General features: G+C 40.5%; 1 pseudogene; it reads left to right on the forward strand.

Annotated features, from left to right (window-relative positions):
• Positions 1-20,066: 20,066 nt before the first annotated feature.
• Positions 20,067-21,010, forward strand: LOC137766055 (heterogeneous nuclear ribonucleoprotein A1-like; annotated as a pseudogene).
• The last annotated feature ends 311 nt before the right edge of the window (positions 21,011-21,321 follow it).

Below are 21,321 nucleotides of genomic sequence, written 5' to 3' on the forward strand. Positions count from 1 at the left end.
CCAAGCACGCTGTGTCTTATGGCACATCTTAGCCTAGCTAGTTTTCTACCTTTTCCAGACAATACATGTTGTGTGTCAGCATCACCTGCAGCCTCTTTATCAAACTGATATTTGATGACATTTGGTATTTAGTTCTCCCTTGGCACCATGGGTACCCACACAGGATCTGCCAGGATGCCATCAGACTAAGCTAGTATCTTGGGCTAAACTTAATATTCCCTCAGTCTACATACTGGGTCTCAGTAGGGAGGACAGAAATATTAAAAGGTTGGGGAGAAGGATTTATGGAAATACTGCCTGGACTAAAGGGATATAAATATTAGATTCATTACACAGGCCTAAATATTCATTTGCTTATCTAAAGGCAAATGTATTGTGCAGTGCCTTCAAAAGAGTAGGCACTCAGTAAGTACATGTTACAGTTGAATAAATGAGCGACTTAGGGAATCAAAGCATAAACTTTCATGGCAAATTGCCTGGACTTTGTCACTTACTACCTGTGTGACATTGAACATGTTACTTAAGCTCAGTTTCCTCATCTGAAAAACAAAGATGATGATGATGATGATGACGATGATAGTACTTTCTTTACAGGCTGCTCTGAGGATTGAAGGTATTAATACATGCAAAGCTGTTAGATTAGCATCTGTCACAGAATACATGCTATATAAGTGTAAACTACAATTATTCTTATTATTTGCTTTCAGCAAAAATTTCTAGAGGTGTATTAACAGCATCCCCCTTCCTACAGTGCCAAAGAGAATAGAAACAGCAGTGTGGAGAGGGATAATACTATTTCTTTATATTGTATATCCTTAGGTACAATTCTAAAAGAAAATATTAGCATATAGGATTCAGGAGTTTATTAAAATGCAAAAGTCATAGGAATGCAAGGATAGTTTGACAGTATGAAATCTGATATCAAAATTCACTATATTAATAGGTCACAGGGCAAAAACCCCGTAAGTATATTTTTGGTGGCCAAAAGAACTTTTTATCAAAATTTAACAGCCATTTTATATTTAAAAAGTTTTAATTAGGAATAGATCCTAGACACAGCGGGAAAAAACATTTTCTTATTATCAAAGATAAGACAATATTGACCACTATGGAAACTATTATTTAATATTATTCTGGAAGTACTAGCCAATGCAATAAGAAAAGAGAAGACAAAAGAGAAGAGAAACAGGGCTTCCCTGGTGGCGCAGTGGTTGAGAATCTGCCTGCTAATGCAGGGGACACGGGTTCGAGCCCTGGTCTGGGAAGATCCCACATGCCACGGGGCAACTGGGCCTGTGAGCCACAACTACTGAGCCTGCGCGTCTGGAGCCTGTGCCCCGCAACGGGAGGGGCCGCGATAGTGAAAGGCCCGCGCACCACGATGAAGAGTGGCCCCCGCTTGCCGCAACTAGAGAAAGCCCTCGCACGAAACGAAGACCCAACACGGCCAAAAATAAACAAATAAATTAAATAAATAAAAAATAAAAATAAATAAATAAATAAAAGTAGCTATTAATTAAAAAAAAAATTAAAAAAAAAAAAAAAGAGAAGAGAAACAAACAAACAAAAAACCCCTATACATATGGGGTTAGGAATTATTGGCAGATGATATTATTATATATTTCTAAAATTCATAAAAGTCAATTGAAAAGCTGTTAGAAACAAGATAACTAACTAAAGGGCCTGGTTACAAAGTTAGTTATGCAAAAGTTAATAGGTTTTTCTATAAGTAGGCACAGTGGGATGAAATTGAACACTTCCAAGTCTGATAGGCTATATTATTTTTTGCCTCAGCAAACCAGGCTTCATTCTGCCTCTGAGCAGTGGGCTGTGACATGATGAATTTCTGTTGGATAAACTGAAGTGGTGCCTTGGACAACAAGGCAATTCCTCATCAAGAGACACTTTTTGTTGCCTCTGATTACCTGCTGGCAGGAGCTAAGTTTGTCTGTTATATGTGTGCCATGTGTTTTAAATCAGACTCTTTGAAGTTGTTCAAATAAAGAGGATTAGTCATAGTTCTAGGGAGATATAAAGACTAAGCCAAAAGAAGCAGAGTTCATATGGCTTCATGCATCTGTTAACCTGGCTTTGACACATTTCCTTGTTGTAGTATGGGTATTTCATGCACTGTTTGCCTTGAAACGGTCACAGATGTAATCAATTCTTTATGGTACTAGACCTCTTGTATCCACAAAGAAAGAAGATGTTCCATCAGTATCTTAACAGCACATCTAAAACAGAGTGGCAGTGCAATCCAATCAGAAAGTTATTTCTCAGACCATTACATTTGTACAGAAACTCCAAACACCATATATTGCTTTTAAGCTTACTTTCTGATCTCCTGCCATCAAACCTGACTTACTGCTTTATTATGATTAACTCTGTATAAGAGTTTACTTTTTCCTCTAAAATGTGTTTTAAGGGCTGAGGCTATTTTAATAACATTTTTGAAGTTATGTGATTTATTCTTATTTACTTGACACTGTCAAATATACATTTCAAAGATGTGTTATCATTTTCAAATGCTAACTAGTTAGGGAACATAAAACTTGGTAAGTGATATAAAGCTTCATTCATAAATCCCAAACCCTAATTTTGCATACCCACTTCATCCACAGTATCAGAGGAAACCTATATATAACATATATGCTGAAAAAACAGAGATGCTTGTATATGTTTGTAGAAATTTTTAACTTAAAAAATGTTAATCATTTAGAAAAGATCCAAAGATTTACTTTAAAAATCAGCTTGAAAAATTTGGTTTATTTATTATTGTTTTGACAGTAGATACTTGATAAATATGCAAAAGGCAAAAATAATTATAAAATATCACACCATTCAGCTTTGTGCTCCCTATGTATGTATCACTGTATAAACAAAGGCAAGTGAGACTTAACTTTACCATAAAATTTCATTTCTTTGTTTCATTATATGATCCCCACACACATAAAAAAATTGATTCATTTAAATAGCAATCTCCTTTAGTATAACTAAAATAGTTAATTTACAAAAATTAAAAATACACACATTTATTTAAGAGCCCATCCAATAATTTTTCGAGTAAAATTTTTCTGGCAGATACATCTTTGCTTCCCTAATTTCTACTTCCTCCTCTATTGAGCTTGTAATCAACTTTGAATACACTATAAAATAAAAATGTATAGCAAAAGTATTTAACTTTTCTATATGTCTGATTTTGAATTTCTTTCATTCATTCAACAAAGATGTACTGAAAACCTACTATGTGCCAGGTATATATGTTATAGCAGTGAACAAAATTCTTGTCCTCATTGAGTTTGTATTCTGATTCTGGTAGAGATAAGAAACTGATGACATAAAAAATTTTTAAAGGCTATCAGATACTGAGTTTCTCAGAAAAGAAAAGAAGAGAAAAGAAATGAAAGCTCAGGTCATTAAGTGTATCTTGCTAAGCTAAATCCTTCTTGGAAGTAGCAAGGTACTTATCCCTCAGTTATCAACCATTTGGGCGTTCTGTGATGATTGGGTTACCTCTCTGATTGCAGTGCACAAACAGAAAAAAATTCTTTTCCAACAGTCGTTCCTATTTGATGAGTCGTTTGGTGGGAGCAATGGGCTGTTGGAATTTGCCTGCAGTTTCATAACAGTTAAGTGTCATTCTGGGAAGGATATTTACTTTGATGTCAAAACAGTCCACCTTCAAATCTCCCCTCTTACTATGACATTAGGCCAATTACTTGATTTCTCTGAATCCAATTTTTCATCTGGTAAATGGATAGATTAATCCTCCCTCAAAGAACTATCATTCAGATTCTGAAATAATCTGTGGAGAGTGCTTGGCCGGTGGGAATTATCTTATCCAAGGTCCCCATTTAGTGACAGAACCGGGATTAGAACCCACCTTCCTTTGAGCCTGTCCTTTGTCTTGTGCCATATTTGCATTTAGTAATCTCTGGTGATTTTACCCACATGACAAGACAGTAGATCTATTCATCCTTTATTAAGAAGACCTGAGCCCCATGCTGTGCTGCTCATGGACCCCACTGGGCCTCAGTTTCCCTTTATATAAGATGAAGGAGTTGGATGAGATGGTCTTTGGGGTCTCTGTCTACTATGCACTTCTGTGACTCCAGGAAGGTGACCAATTGTCCTGGTCTGGGACTGAGAGGTTTCCCTGGGCACTGGACTTCTAGTGCTGAAACTGGCAGAGTTTCAGCTGAAACTGACAAACAGGGATGAGTTCACCCCAAATTCAGGCTTCCTCTCTCCTTGGTTTCCACCATCACCCTTCCCCATATTCCACTGCACACTTAAAATTGAACCTAATCCTACAAAAGAATTCAAGCATGAAGTTAGCAAACCAACCATGCTGCAGCCATGCGGCCTCTCCACCTCCTCACTCATCCTTTCTTCTCCCTTAGCTGTTTCCTAGCTGAAAGCTGGTTTGCAAACCTGTTTTTCATCATCTTCAGCTGTGGTTTTAGTTTTGGTAGCTAGTAGCTCTAAAGCGGCTGACCGATTATCTCAGCTGACTAAGGAACAGTCCAAGAGACTTTCTTCTCTGCAGGGCTGATGTCTCCATTTACCTTGGGGGCAAGAAACCAGTTATTTCCAAAATCCCACCACCCGGCCTCATCAGAAATGTTCCCTAGTGAGTGTAAAGGCAAGTTTTGTCTCCTGCGCCTCCCCTTCTTCTTTATTTTTATTCTCCTCAGTATTACTATCATTACTACCAAAAGGCAGTCACCTCTATGGGAACCACACCAGAAAGGGAGCTCTCAGAGCACGATGTTTTGATTCTGCACAGAGGCTGCACACCTTTCCGCTATTCCCTGGGGGTGACGCTGGCTCTGCCAGTCCCAGCTGAGATATCACTTAACAGTGAGAGCCTTCAGGGGCAGGGTCCACTCAACATGTTTACAAGATGTGTAGCTATTAGCAACATCTTAGAGCTCACGCTAATTAATGGGGAGAGCGGCTGATGCAGCCTGGCTCTAAAGAGGGCCAAATTGCATCAGTGCTTGGGCTTTAAACTGATACCAAAAAATAACTCATCACAGGTGTGTTTTGAGTAGCACCTTCCCCCAGCAGGTTGGTTGTTTGCTACGCTTCAGCTACAGCAGATCCCAAAGTGGCCAAAACACCAGGGTTACGAGTTTATTAAAGTCATTTAAATTGGTTAAGACTATCTATTATTTCAGCTGAGTGACAAAGGCACTACATGCACACCAACCCCCATGAATCCCACACCAGGAGCAACCTGGTCGTTAGGTCCTGCCCCTGTTGTGGTTGAGGGCATAGATTTGTGTTATGTTCTGAGCCTTGTAATGGAGGGGCCATGCTCCACTCTAAGACACACACGCCCCTGTTATTCCAGCAGGAACACAATGTCTCGCTCACATTTATAATGATATCTCTTCACGCTGAATTTTCTTAATAGACCAGTAGATGAGTTTTATTTCTTATTAAAATCATCCTTTTACTTTACGAATAGCTTCTTTGGCAGATAACGACCTTAACGATTGTTTATTCAACTTCTGCCTGTTTAAATTTTTAAAGCTTTCATTGGGTTAAGGAAAACAACTTGGAATGTTGAGGTCACTAAAATTGCCACTGTCCTGGATTTTATTATCCTGGATACCTAGTTATTTATTGCTTCTTGCCCTGTGGTAAGAAGGGGGTGAGTTTTATCATGTCCATTTTATGAAGAGTAAAATAGCATCCCTATGGTCCTACCAGAGTTTAAAAAAATCAATCAATCAAGATAAAAGTCAGTATCTCCCAACTTCCAGTGTAAGAGGCTATGTTATGTGTGAGATATTCTCACCAGGGTGAAGTTACAGGGATATTTCCGCTCATTCTCAGCATCATAAAGGAGATTCCAATAACCACTGGGAAACTGATGAGGCGCCATCTTAGATCCCTTTCAGAAAACCTAACACACCCAGTAACAGTGGTGTCCTTAGGCAGGAGGGAGAAGGATGATCAGAGGGGATGGTCAGCTGACAAAACTTTCACTTCTTATTTTATCCTCTACAGTATATTTAAAAAATTTAGAAAACAATCATATCTTCTTTTTCAATAATACAAAAAAAAAAAAAGATTTATTTTTTCAGGCTGTGGTTCAAAGATTCCCTACCTGCTTGGTCGTGTTTGCCTCTGCATAGACACAGAAGGGGCTATGGACCTAGGGCTGCCCCCTACGGGTGGTGGCAACTGTTCCATAGCATTTGACAAAGTGTTACACACAAACCAGAAGGTAGGAGGTACCTCATGGTAAAATCTTTTTTCTTCCCCAGTTTTATTGAAATATAATTGACATACAGCTCCGTATAAATTTTTTTTAATTAATTAATTTATTTATGGCTGTGTTGGGTCTTCGTTTCTGCGCGAGGGCTTTCTCTAGTTGTGGCAAGCGGGGGCCACTCTTCATCGCGGTGCACGGGCCTCTCACTATCGCGGCCTCTCTTGTTGCAGAGCACGGGCTCCAGACGCGCAGGCTCAGTAATTGTGGCTCACGGGCCCAGTTGCTCTGCGGCATGTGAGATCTTCCCAGCCCAGGGCTCGAACCCGTGTCCCCTGCATTGGCAGGCAGATTCTCAACCACTGCGCCACCAGGGAAGCCCCCGTATAAATTTAAGGTGTGCCGCAGAATGACTTGACATACCCCGTGGCAATCTAAATCCCACACCCAGTTTGGTCAAGCCCTCTTATTTTGGGGGTGCTTTGAGGGGAGAGTGGGAAAAAGAGTTGCAACCAGAAGAAAGGAAGATGGCTTTGATGCCATCCCACTCTGGGCTCAACAGGGGCTCTGTGAGGATTGCTGTTTGGTAATTATACTTTGGTGAGTGCTCATGCTACTTGGAGGAAAGGTCAGACACATAAATGCAAAATAACAACCAAACATTACTCCTAATATTGCCTAATGACTTTTCTCTTGAAATTCAGTCTTGGGCTGGTCTCACCTTTCAATGGCGTATAAACTGCCTCTAAGAAACTCCGAAGGTTCCACTGGACCCAGCAGAGGCTGAAGAAGCTGCCTTGAGCCTGGCTCTTCCACAAGACACTGTCCTCTCTCTCTCCTGATCATTAAAGAAAATCTTCTCCCTTTCAGCAAGTCTTTTAATTGCATGTAATTATTCATATCCTGATTCTAAAACCTACGCCCTGTCTGCTATGCCTAATAGAGAGGGCAAAAAATAGATTTCTGAGAGCTCCACATCCATCCAAGTGGCAGTTCTGAGAACAGACATCTTTTCTCCTATGATTGCTGCCACCGTGATGGTCTCCAGGAAAAGATGAACCCCTCCTAACCTGGTTCCGTCTGCTCTCCTTCGCATCTCATATCCTGGCCGTGCTTCCGACAACAGCCACCCTGCAATTAGAAGCAACTACTTTTATGAGACATTGTTTTGCAAAAGCAAATACCCTCAATGCATTGATTTAGAAGGTTTCAGGGAAGCCACGATGAGGCCACTTGTGCAATGTCAGGCTAACTACTTTTGAAAGAGGACCATATGTTGCCTTTACAACATCCCTCTGGTGTTTAATTTGATGAAACAATGTGCCATAATCAGCCGTGAGGACAGCAGTGGTGAGTGACGGAGAGAGACTCACGTGGTACAGCTCTGATTTCAGTATCGCCACGCTAATCCCATTAATCGCTTGAGTTGGCTTGTTTTGGGCTACCTTAAAAAAAGTTATTTCTTTAATGGTCAAATTGCCTTGATGTCTGGAAGATTCAATGTATCATAAAACTCATTAAATAACCAGCCTGGCAACCCCTACTGCTGGGTAGTGTTCTGGTGTATGCGGGATCCTAGTCGAAAACTCTAGCCTTCATTTATACACCACCCAGCCAAAGCCTCAAGGGATAAGTTGAGAGTGTAGAGGAAAGTGTATTCTAAACCGGTGTTTCTCAATCTTTAAAATGTGTATGAATCATAGGAGTGTCTTATTAAAAAAGATTCTGATTCCGCAGGTGGAACGGGGCCTGAGATTCTGCATTCCTAAAAAGGTCGTGTGGATACTGCTGGTCCAAGGACCTCAGTTAGAAGAGCAGGGCACTGGAGGAGCTTGAGGATATCCGTCACCCCCACCTTATAGATGAAGAAACCATGCACAACCTAGTTAAATAACTTAAACAAGGTGCAGCCACTGCGGAAAACAGCATGGAGGTTCCTCAAAAAAATAAAAATAGAACTACCGTATGATCCAGCAATCCCACTCCTCGGCATATAGCCAGAAAAAAACAAAAACACTAATTTGAAAAGATTCACACACCCCAATGTTCATAGCAGGGCTCTTTACAATAGACAAGACAGGGAAGCAACCCAAGTGCCCATCAATATGTGATTGGATGAAGAAGATGTGTTACATATACACAATGGAACATTACTCAGCCATAAAAAATAAAATAAAATTTTGCCATTTGCAGCAACGTGGATGGACCTAAAGAGTATTATGCTTAGTGAAATCAGACAAAGACAAATGTATGGTATCACTTATATGTGGAATCTAAAAAATAATACAAATGAATATATAGGCAAAAGAGAAACAGACTCACAGACATAGAAGACAAACTTGTGGTCACCAAAGGGGGAGGGAGGGGCAAATTAGGGGTATGGGATTAATAAGAGATACAATCTACTAAGTACAAAATAGATAAGCAATAAGGATATACTATACAGCACAGGGAATTATAGTCATTATCTTGTAATAACCGACAATGGAGTATTATCTGCAAAAATACTGATCACTATACTGTATACCTGAAATTAATACAATATTGTACATCAACTACACTTCAGCAAAAAAATTAACTAAAAAAAAGTCTATACATGCAGAAAAAAATAACCAAGGACAGATAGCTTTTGAGTAGTTGAAATAAAATTCAAAGGCTTGTCCTCTGACTGCACAGCCTATTTGTTTTTTGTTTTGCTTTTCAACCTCCTACACCATATTCCTTCTCACATGGGATTGAATATCCAGGTCCCATCTTTAGTTAAACAGTGGTGGCTCTCGTATGCATCTTCTGTGAGCTGGTACTGGGAGAATTGACGAAATTCATCTTGGGGGATCTAGCTTTCTCTTTCTGTACCCCTTTCTCTAAAAGATAATCTCTGCCGAACTGGTGTGCTGATAATACTTGAATTTTACGAGTCTGTTGAATCAATGCAATATGTAGTCCAAGAGATCAGCTGCTAATAGTCTAACCTGAGCCCTGAGGGGTAGTTGTTCTAGGTTCTGTCCCTTCTTGTTGAGTTGGTGCTTGTGGCGAAGTTGGTCTGGCAGCCACCCCAGAAAGGGAATGGAAAGGAGAAAACAAAAACCTTTTAGAGGTTTCTAGGGGAACTGAGGGCATCTTAGAAAACCTGTGTAAGGTGAAGCAAGTACATTTCTCATAAAACCTGTTTTAATTGGCATTCCTGTTTGCCATTCGTTTTTCCCTTGGGCCCAGGTTTAGGTACAGTTTTTCTCAAATCAATAATTCTTTTATATGAAAAATGTATTTTCAATGTTAAATTTTTAAAAGATGTTAAGAAAAAAGAATAGATGTGTTTAGTTTGGTTTATTTGACTTCACAAGTAACAAGACAATAACCACCACCTCAGCATTTACCTGGAAAAATTAGACACTGTAATTAACTTCTAAAAATAGCTCTCACAGATCTGCACACACACTCAGAAGGCAAAAAGTGGCCAAACAGTGTCAATTAGAAAATGCACTGAGCTCACCCAAATGTCCCTTTTTATACAAATAAAATTAGAATTACGTACCCAAAAGATAAACCAGCTTACAGCATTTACAGTATTTCCTTTAAAATGAATGTGCTGAAGACATTATTAGACTGGGGGTTAGAGGACCTGAGTTTTAACCCCATGTGAATTTGAACCTCGGTTTCCTCATCTGTGAAATGAGGGAGGAAGACATCCAGACCTGACACTTGATGAATTAAGTCTTACCTGGTAGTCTAGCACCAGAGTGGGGTTTACCAGTCAGGTTAGCTTTTTAGGCTACAACCATGGCCCTGTGTTTTCCACTGGGTTTTTTGGATGCCTCAGAAGACACTAGTACTTTTCTGCTTTAGCCTGTTGAGATTGCTCAAAAACCTCATAAGGATAGATACAGAGCTAGATGTAGATACTGATCTTATATATATTTTTAATTGCTGGACCAGGCGACCAGGCATAGTGTTACACATAAATTATTCATCACAACAACAGTAGGAAATACTATTCTTCCCATATTGCAGGGGCAAGGTAGCTCTTAGAGGGGTCATCTTGCCACCTTGGAAGACTGTACATGTAGGTCAATGGCACTTCCTTCCACAGAGACCTGCATACAATGCCCATCCCCCACCCTGCTAATTATGCCGTTTTCTTTAGCACCAGGTCTCCTTTTTTGAGCAGAAAAGCTTTGTATTTTAGTCTACCACTTGCTATTAAAAATGGCTTCCACCAGCAACTTCCGTATCTCATCAGTACTAAGGCAAATAGGCAACCCTAAGTATTTATTCATTTTTCTTCAGTCTTTGCATGGAATTTGGATCAGCTTTGGTCTCACTCATCCCTGAGTTCTTTTTAATCCTAGTGGATTGTAAAGAGAAGCCTGCCCCAAACAGGTGACTGATTACTGAAGCCCTTGACTTTTCCAACAGCTTTCCACGATAAAGGAGTCATTCCATGGCAAAATTCATGGGGAAATGCCATTTTTCTAAGCATAATTCTCTAAAAAGATTTCACTAAACATATGCGTTTCCTCAGCCCAAAGTTCTTCACAAGTCATGGCGTCTGTCTTTGAAATGCCTTAAAATGTCATGATGAAGTAGGAAAAAATCTTAGGTTTGCTGAAAAAAGAATGGCCATTACAGGGAAATACTGGCAAAGTTTTGGAGGAGAGATGGAAAATGGAAAGAGACCCCCCGGGGATGGTTTTTGTGCAGCCCTAGTGTAGAGTTTGTTGTTGAGTTGTTTGAAACCTTCTTTCCTACTCCTGCCCGCAGATTTAAAGGACCAATGTTGACATCAGGGTTCACGTGTGCAGTATATACTTGGACAACATCATAGAAAATGATTTGACCACATCAGGGATGAAGGCTGTCCCTCCTACCCTCTAGCAGCCTAATGTTTTTGCTCTATTCAGATTTCCAACAGCCAAATATCTTTGACCTTGCACATTTATGAGTTAAGATTATATTTATTGTTTGGAACTCTAAATGCTGCAAGATAACAGTACAGGATTTAGACACTGATAAGGGTAAATGTTTTAAGGGATGTTTGAACTAATTCATAATGGCTGCTTGCAAAGTTGCCAAAAGATCTGGTTTTTTAAAATTGTCTTTAGGGTACACAGAAACGTAATAACGAACTTACTAAAATATGAAGTGCTCACTCCTAGTATTACAGGGAATTTGGCCTTCCTGGGGCTGTATCTGATCAAGAAGGAAAGAATGCTTAAGTCAAAAATGTTAGGTAGATCAAGCTTGAATTTGAAAAAAATCTTAGTTTGTTACCTTTGTTTGTTTCTCCTATAAAGTGATAGAAATACGTGATATTACTTTTGTCTGCTATTCTCCTGCATTTTTAATAAATCAAAGAGTTATACTTAAGCCAATCTAGACTAAAAATTATCACCAAACTGATGATAAATCACATGGTAAAAATATTCACCTTATTACCTGTAAAGCATTCTGCCTCAATAAATTAGTTTAACGTAGTCACAAAACAATTGAAACGCCATAGAAAAATAAAATGGGTTTTATCTAATTTACACATAATTGCCTATGGGAAAGGTTCAGAAATCTAAATGACTCATTTTAAACGACCAATGCAATTAAAAGGAAGGGAAGTATTGTGACTACTTTTAAGCAACAGGTACTAAAATGAATAGAAATGAAAGTTTTTGATCTCCTCCCCGCCATCTTTTAAAATCACACATCTTAAATTAATTCCATTAGATTTTCAGCTGCTTTCTGGGAAGCAGGGTGCCTGAACAGAACAAAATGTTTCCTGCCAAACAATGGTCCTGCTTAATTTGATGTCTTAAGCAAAAACCCAACAATATTCCATGAGACCATTACACACTATTTTATCCTTTTCTTTTTTTTTTAATGTTTCACTTGCAGGAGTGGGGAGGTTGGGGAAAGGCTAACACAAACTAATTTTTGGTCATTTTATTCCTTTTGCAAACAGTTTGAAGCCTAACCAATTTGTACTTACAAATCTGGGGCATTAGCAGGCGGGGACCCTAAATCCGCATGCATACAAGCAGTAACTGTTTGTATGCCAAGCTGTTTGTAAGCCTGATTTGACAGGAGAGAGCTATTCATTCTTTTGTCAACTGTCAGTCTAAAAACCTTAACCTGCCCGGGGCCCGGGGTATGGGAGCGCTAAATCTTCCGTCCTACAACTGTATAATGAACAGACTGTTTCATTAGTGGGACAATTCCCTCGACAAATCCAGCCCAAACAACTTATTTCACAATTTGTGAGCAGAATTAAATTTAGGGGGAGACGCGAGAAGGGGGAGGCAGGGGAGGCGGGGGAGTAGGTGAGCGGCACACAATGTACCCAGGGAGCTGTATGTTGGGACAAGTGTTGCAGGCAGTTTGGCCGGCAGTTGGGGGCTGAGGCTTGCGAAGCCACGGCATGCAGATCAGCGGATTAGGGGGGCCAAAGCATTAGGTCAAGTGTCTCGAGGGGGGCTGATAAACACCCCAAACCTAACAACAGATTTTCCTTTCTTCCCGCACCACTTGTTAAGTGTCAGAGCAAATCTTTTGAATGGCAGTCGAGTTTACTTAGAGGCCCTTTCTTTAAGAAGACACTCTATCCATTTTCTGAAGCCCATTCCAGGCTGCCTCGGGAATAAATTTGCCCCGCATCTCGCACACAAAAAAACGTCTTTTTCACATCTTGACTATGAGCCTTTGTCTCAAGGTGTGTGAACCAGAACAAAAATCCACATGGAGAGCCCCGAAGGTTTCAGAGCCTCTGGATTTAGCTTTAATACAAATTAAACACTTTGAAGATTATACAATCAAATACTTTTTTTTTTCTTTTTTGGTCTCACAAAAAAACTCATTTTTAACATTAGCCATGTATGGATTCTGCTAAATGGGAAAAATTTTAAGCGGTGAACAGCCAGAGAATAAGTTGATCTCAGTAATATCCTATAAATACATTGCTATTAATTCAAACCAAGTAAATAGGCAGCATGCTATATTTCTTATATCTTAAGAATTCCCAGTGGGAGAAGCCATGCTTCTTGTATTAGGTCGTATCTCTGTGTTAACTCAAAGTGCATGATAGAAAATCTGTGTTGTAACATCAAATATTTTCTAACTAGGTTTGAGCAGAGACGTTTTTCACTTTGAGATGTTCTAAAATGTTTAAAGAGGCTCAAATGTTTGAAGATTCTTTGTTGCAGCTTGGTTTTACTTTATGGTTTTATCTTTTATTTCTTTTGGCAGTTAAGTTTGAAAAGGATCAAATAGGAAAGCCCTCTGAAAATTAGGATGTCATTTTCCCAGACATTTAAATTGGAACTCTTTGGGGTAATAATTTTGGAGATATTTTCCTTTTAAATAAGTATTTTGGGTATATCTTTATGACACCTTCGTGAATTTAGGTAATGGAAAATGTGTTATTGAAGTATTGAAGATTCTTTGAAAAGTGAATACTTTTAATTTCTGTTGCTAGCTCTACCCACTCTATAAGAAATCTCCAATCAGGCAAACTATTAACCAGGACCAAAATGCTTCTCATTTACCCATCCAGAAAATTTTACCCATTAGAGCTCTTACACTTCTAGTAGATAACTACACACATCTTTGGTTTATGAGGATTTCAAAGCTAAATATAATAGTTACAGGATATTCCATAATCACTGCTGGATTCCTGTCATAGTAAGAAATATACCCTTTGATCTCTTTTTTCATCCTTTTTTAGGAAAGAAAAACTTAGTATATCTCATAGTGCTGAATGCAACTGCCATTCAAGATAGTTTTGAGCCTACCCGTGGACGTTGATGATTTAGTATGTTCCCTGGAACAATTTCTCCTCCACCTCGAAAGACGGTGGTATTTCTTGAGAAAGTTAACTTGGTATTTGTTTTTCCTGCACAGGCCCTAAGCTAACCCGGGAAATCTCGGTTAGCCAGGCTGTTGCAGTGGCCCACTGAGTCCTCTGATGGCAGGAATTCTATGAATAATAATGGGGACACGCAATCCCATGCAGACTTGAAGAGAATTCAGTCTAATCACCCGGAAATTCTGCTTCGTCACAGTCCTTCCTCTTGCCATAAACTGCCTTGGCTCTCTCTATGCTTCCACATCATTTAAGCCTTTCTGCCTACCCTCCAATCCAGCCACGGGGCCTCCCACTGACCGGTATCCCAGGGTTTCCCGGGACTTTCCAAGAGGCTCCAGCGGTGGTCCTTTCCCAGTCCTTCCAGGACTAGATGATGAAATCCACACGCACTCTTTTAGAAGGTTGGAACAACACAGGACAGAATAAGAAGCAAAGTAAAGGTTTCCCTAAATTCTCTGCCTAGAGATATCCACTGCCAATTGACTGGAGACCATTCTTCCAGATGTCTCTCTATCATTTGTACATCTCATTGAATAAAAATGACACTATACCATGCATGTCATTTTATAAACTGCTTGTTTTTGCTCAACAGTATGTCATGGAGATATTTTTCATATCACTGATTTTATGTCTGTGTATTTCCTTTTAAAGGCAGCATGAGTCCCTCATAGAGCCCTTTTGTGGGACATTGAGGGCATGTCCATTTTTTTCATGTTATAAATAATGCTGAAATGAGCATCTTCTATGCAGACATTTTTGTGTACTTCTCTGATTAGCTCTTAAAGACTTAAAAGAGGAATTATTGGGTTGAAGGATATACATGTTTTTATATATGTAGTCAAGCTGTCCTCTGGGAATTTATTATATGGTACAAGTCCTGCCAGCTGACTTTTGCGGGCCAGAGCACACGGTGGCTGGGAAGCCATATTTGCCCCTATTGATTCAGCCTCATGTGGCCTGCAGCTCGGAACTGTGGCTTGTCCTGTGTCCCCTCTAGGTTCTCATCAGAGTGATTTATAATGCACCTCGACTGCCTTCCCCTTCTTTCTTTTTCTTACCTTAATAGCATATGACATTTTAGGGACCAATTTCCTAATGCTTACAAAAGTGTCTTGAATTATTTGAACGAATAGGTGATGTAAGAGAAAAAACTTAATCCTTGTATATCCCACGTTCTATGACTTGGTTGACCTGTGGATAATCTCTCCATTGCTTTCTATGGCTTCGTCACCTTCCTTTGTCACTTTATGTGAAAGGGGGAAACTTAGCACATGCCTCTTCTAGCCCTAGTGGAGATTCACTCTATTTTATTTTTAGTAAACATTTATTGAAATTGTAAAACTAACATGGTCAAATTCCACAAAGATTGAAAAACAGAGAAACAAAGCATATCACCATTTCTCCAAATTGTGAAACTGTCACCTAGAAGGTTGCATAGTCTTTGCCCCATTAGTGAATTTAGCCGCTCCTTTGTGCCTGGAATGTGGTATTTTCACTTAAACCAAAGAACTACAGGGTTGTATGAACTTTCAGAATATCAGCTTCTCAAAATAAAAATGTTTTTTTTCTTTATAAGATAGGATCAACATTTGGCTTTTAAGAATAACGATTTCTTTTGGGGCAGTAAATATGAGATTTCTTTAAAAAAGAAAAAAAAAAAAAACACAAAAAGAAAAAAGGGAGCTCTGCCTAAGTTTTCCTGATGTCATCATTGAGTAAATAAATGCACCTTGTACAGAATGAAGTAACAGCCACAGGCCTTGTATCCTATTAAAATGGATTTCCGAATGTCTGGGATAGTTTTCCATGACGGTACAGGAGACATGAACACAGGCCAGGTTCTGGTTGTGACATCAAGATTGGTTGGTCTTCTACATGGTCCAGGACCTCTCATTCCTGCGTCTCCTCATGAGCTCCATCTATCGTCCACTTCGACGCTGGGTGCGCCCAGGAGATTTGCTTCTTTGATGTGTGTGCATGGATTCTTACTTTTGCGTATTTTGACATCGTTCATTTCCAACAGCTGTGGGATAAACACTTGCAGGCAGTGAGTGGTTTCATCCTGCAAGCTGCCAGGATGCTTGCCAAAAGTTTCATGTTTTCTTACCCTGCATGGAAAGCCTTTAAAAATGCTTAGTTTTCTTTTCTCTTATTTCTAACAGTCTTGCCCTCTGTTTTAGGAGATATGGCTGGTGAATCTGGATGTCATATTGGAACGTTGTTTTTTCATGGGGTTTAATTTCTCCTTTAAAAAATTGAACGTGCACTGCTTTCTTGTCTCTTTGTAATCAATAGAGTTGACTCATTTTTGTAATTCCTACACTCATCAAATTATGTCAGTAGAGCATTTTGTTCAACATCTTTGATTCTAATCAGGTGGTTCCTGAGAATTGTTAAAACAGCAACCTTAGAATAGAAAATAGAATCAGGAATTTAAGTTTTATTGAATCCCTGGAATGTGAACTCCATGAAGATGTGCAGTTTTTTGTCTGTTTTGTTCACTGCTATATCCTCAGCAGTGCCGGGCATGCACTCAGTAAATATTTGTGGAATGAATGAATGAGGGGATCCAATAAAAAAGAATTATATACGTTGAACAATTCAATGAAGTGGTGATTCAAATCCCTTTTCTCATTCTCTCATTGATTTTTAATATTTATTTATTTATTTATTTTTGGCTGTGTTGGGTCTTCGTTTCTGTGCGAGGGCTTTCTCTAGTTGCGGCAAGCGGGGGCCACTCTTCATCGCGGTGCGCGGGCCGCTCACTATCGTGGCCTCTCTTGTTGCGGAGCACAGGCTCCAGACGCGCAGGCTCAGTAATTGTGGCTCACGGGCTTAGTTGCTCCGCGGCATGTGGGATCTTCCCAGACCAGGGCTCGAACCCGTGTCCCCCGCATTGGCGGGCGGATTCTTAACCACTGCGCCACCAGGGAAGCCCTCTCATTGATTTTTAAGTGAATGAAAGCTCTGTGACTTTGTCAACTGTCCTAAATTTTCTGGATCTCAGTTTTCTCATCCATAAAATAAAGACCTGATAAACTGTAAAGTCCCTTCCAAGCCTAAACCTTTATCATGGCAGGTGATACACATATATCAGTGATGAACTAACTTGTACACCTCCTGCCAAGCAGAACCACCACAGAAAAGATAGTTCCAAATGGAAATTTTCCCAAAATAATTGTGGATGGAGTTACTGAAGAATAAATGCATAATCTCCAGGGAACACCCTTGAATGATAATACTAATTTGAATGCATAGATTCCCTCCTTCCTTGCTTTCATCAGTCTCATTGCTACATCAGGCTCTTAACTGATGGGTACTCTGAATAAAATGAATGTGAAAATGACCCAAACAAAGAAAGAAGGCATTTCCCGTTTTTCCATACTTAAAGCACAATCCTTTGTGCTTTCATACCCAGGAAAACAATGTATGGCATCAGTGGTGTAGAGTTTTGTTGGTCAATACCATTTTACTTATATTATTAATGCAGTGCTCTGAAAAATAAATTTTAAGGCAGTATATTGAATATAATCACATTTCGTAGGTAGCTGGGTATGTTCTAGAATGAATTTATTTTGTCTATTTTAAATCGACTTAAAGTGCTAGAAATTGTATTGCTTTTCTCAGGTTACTCTCTATTTTAACAGTTCTCAACTTTAAGTGTTTTCTGTTTGCTTGGATATTTCCATGTCATTATATTTTTCTCACTAGTTCTTTCTTAATTCATTAAAGGAAAATGTTTAAGCAGTAAATCTGTTGACCCCATGATACAATTTCTTTACAGTCACTTAATCCTATATGTGAAAGATCCAGCTATTTGTCTAGTTGCCTTTCTTAGTTATATGCCTAGTTCCAGTATATTAGCTTGGTTGGTATCATTGCACCGAAATGCAGGGGAGATTGTAAGACCCATCCACGTAATATAAATGGATACGTCCTTGAGAAGGAAAGGAGGGTGGAAGGAGGAAAATCCCTGTGACTCTCTGTAAAAAATGGTAAAAATGTCTTGTGTGTCCAACACAGATGTTTCACTTTCAAATTTAAGGATAATTTAATGTTTTGATGCTGGTTCTATTTAATAATTTACTTTTGTTTTATGGAGATTTAAAAAAAGGAATAAGGAAATAGGAGGGTAGACATACAAAGAGAAAGGAAGGAAGGAAGGGAGGGAGAAAAGAAGGGAGGAGAGAGGGAAGAAAAAGAGGGAGGGAGGGAGGGAGGAAGGAAGGAAACAAGCTAGCTATTGCTAAGGCCAAAGCCCTTGCTTATTTGAGTGGAGAATGTTGCAGTGATGAAAGTGGCAACTCAGAGGAGCCCCACAATCCCCTCCTTCCTTCCAGTCTTCCCCCAGTTTCACCTGCCTTCTTTCCGTCCAACTTTTTCTTCCCTTCTCAACTTCCTTTCTCCCCCTTTTCCCTGAATATTTCCCCACCATTGCCGATGATACGCCTGTCTGTCACTGGGGACACCTTAGTGACAACACAGACGTGGAGCTGAGCCTCTCCTTGGGGAGGACAGAGACATAGCAGCAAGTCATACCGACTGATGGGATTATCCATTCTGATAAAGGCTGTGACAAAGGTGACAGGGGAGAGGATGATGGTGGGACAAACTTAGACTAACGGGTCAGCAAAGAACTCTCTGAGAAAGTAAAATGTTTACACTGAGACTTGAAGGATGAGCTGAAGTTATCTAGGAGTAAGGGTGTGGTGTGTGTGTGTGTGTGTATCTGTCTGTCTGTCTGAGGGGAGAGGGGAAGGTGTGAGCCCAGGCAGAATGAAAAGCAGGTGCAAAGGCCTTGAGATGAAAAAGACTGAATGTTAGAGGAGCTGGAAGGTGGTCAGAGTGGCCAGAGTGGTCAGTAGGATGGGGGCAGGGCTGGAAATGACTGTGGGTAACATAGGCAGAGCCTTGTGGGCTGTGTCAGTTATCTTGGATGCTCTCTAGAACATCCACGGGAATCCACTGAAGGGCACTGAGTGGAGGTTAATATGATTTGAGTCTTAAGGAGATTTTAATAGTTTAAAGATTTTTCTGACCACCCTCTAAGGAATGGATTGCAGTTATCTGAACTAAGGAGTGCCACAGTGCACCTAGCCAAAGGGTACCTACACAGCATAATGTAGGCGCCAACTGTTCAGGTTCAAATCCCAGTTGCTAGCCTTGGGCAAGAGAATTAAATTTTCTGTGCCTCTGTTTCCTTATTTGTAAAAGGCGGGTGATAACGGTATCAAGCTGAGGGCTGTTGTGTAGATGACAACAGCGTAATAATGTCTGGCATATAATAAGTGCTCAATAAACATCTGCCATTGTGATGACCTATTCCTGAACTTTGCTCTGTAACACACAGGCTGTCAAAAGGTAAAATTAAAAGACATTTTAAATGTTTTCCAGGAAAAGTAGCCCATGAAGAATCCTTTAACAAAACAAGCAAGCAAACAAACAAAAAGACCCTGTATCTTTCTAGCTGGAAAAATCTTTTCGAGTATGAGGTTGCTTAGCATGGGGGACAGTCATGCTGCCTAAGGAGTCCTCTGCGGGCAGTGAACCAGCCCCGTCTTCCTACTTTAATTCATCCTGCAAATTGCAGAGTATCTCCTGTCTGCAAGGTACTGGTGTTGGTTAAGGGGGTTTTGGAGGCAAGAGACAGAAAACTCCTACTCAGCCAGCTTAAACCATGAAGCACTCTATTATTTTATATGGTGAGGGATCCAAAGGCAGCGTGGCTCTCGCTCTTTCTCTGTCTTTCGGGATTCCTTTGCCTCTGCCCCTTTCTGGTGCTGGCTTAACCCTCAGACTGGTGTCAAGAGAGCGGCTTTCATCCCCTGTGTCTCATTCGGGCGGACCACATCCCTCCTAAGCAGAGGAACAATCTCTTCCTTGCGTCTTCTTTTAAAAGCAAGGAAATCGAGATATGTTTGGTAGATGGGCTTTCTGCCCGTGGATGCTGCTGAGTAAGTATCGTTGACATCTCGCCCCTCCACTGCCGTCATGTCCGAGTCAGAGTGTCCCAAAGAGCCCGAACAGCTGTGGAAGCTCTTCATCGGAGGTATGAGCTTTGAAGCAACCAATGAGAGTCTGAGGAGCCATTCTGAGCAAAGGGGAACGCTCACAGATTGTGTGGTAATGAGGGATCCAAGCACCAAGCGCTGCAGAGGCTTCGGGTTTGTCACGTATGCCACTATGGAGGAGGTGGGAACGGCCATGGATGCAGGGAGAGTGGTGGAACCAAAGAGGGCCGTCTCAAGAGAAGATTCTCAAAGACCTGGTGCCCATGTACCTGTGAAAAAGATTTTTGGTGGTGACGTTAAAGAAGACACTGAAGAACATCACCTAAGAGATTATTTTGAACAGTATGGGAAAATCAAAGTGACTGAATTCATGACTGACGGAGGCAGTGGCAAAAGGAGAGGCTTTGCTTTCCTAACTTTTGATGACCATGACTCCGTAGACAAGATTGTCATTCAGAAATACCACACTGTGAATTGCCTCAACTGTGAAGAAAGGAAAGCCCTACCTAAGCAAGAGTTGACAGTGCTTCATCCAGCCAAAGAGGTCAAAGTGGTTCTGGAAACTTTGGTGGTGGTCTTGGAGGTGGTTTTGGTGGGAATGACAGCTTTGGTCACGGAGGAATCTTCAGTGGCTGAGGTGGCTTTGGTGGCAGCCGCGGTGGTGGTGGATATGGTGGCAGTGGGGACGGCTATAATGGATTCAGTAACAATGGAAGCCATTTTGGAGGTGGCGGAAGCTACAGTGATTTTGGCAGTTACAACAATCAATCTTCAAATTTTGGACCCATGAAAGGAGGAAACTTTGGAGGCAGAAGTGCTGGCCCCTGTGGTGGTGGAGGCCAATACTTTGCCAAACCATGAAAACAAGGTGGCTGTGGTGGTTCCAGCAGCAGCAGGAGCTATGGCGGGGGCAGAAGATTTTAATTACTGCCGGGAAACAAAGCTTAGCAGGAGAGGAGACCCGGAGAAGTAACAGGGAAGCTCCAGGCTACAACAGATTTGTGAACTCAGCCAAGCACAGTGGTGGCAGGGCCTAGCTGCTACAAAGAAGACATGTTTTAGACAAAACTCATGTGTATGGGCAAAAAAAACTGGAGGACTGTATTTGTGACCAATTGTTTTTTGTTTTTGTTTTTTTAAAATTAATTAATTAATTAATTAATTTTTGGCTGTGTTGGGTCTTTGTTTCTGTGCCAGGGCTTTCTCTAGTTGTGGCGAGCGGGGGCCACTCTTCA

Source organism: Eschrichtius robustus, chromosome 6, assembly GCF_028021215.1.
Source record: "Eschrichtius robustus isolate mEscRob2 chromosome 6, mEscRob2.pri, whole genome shotgun sequence".
NCBI lineage: Eukaryota > Metazoa > Chordata > Mammalia > Artiodactyla > Eschrichtiidae > Eschrichtius > Eschrichtius robustus.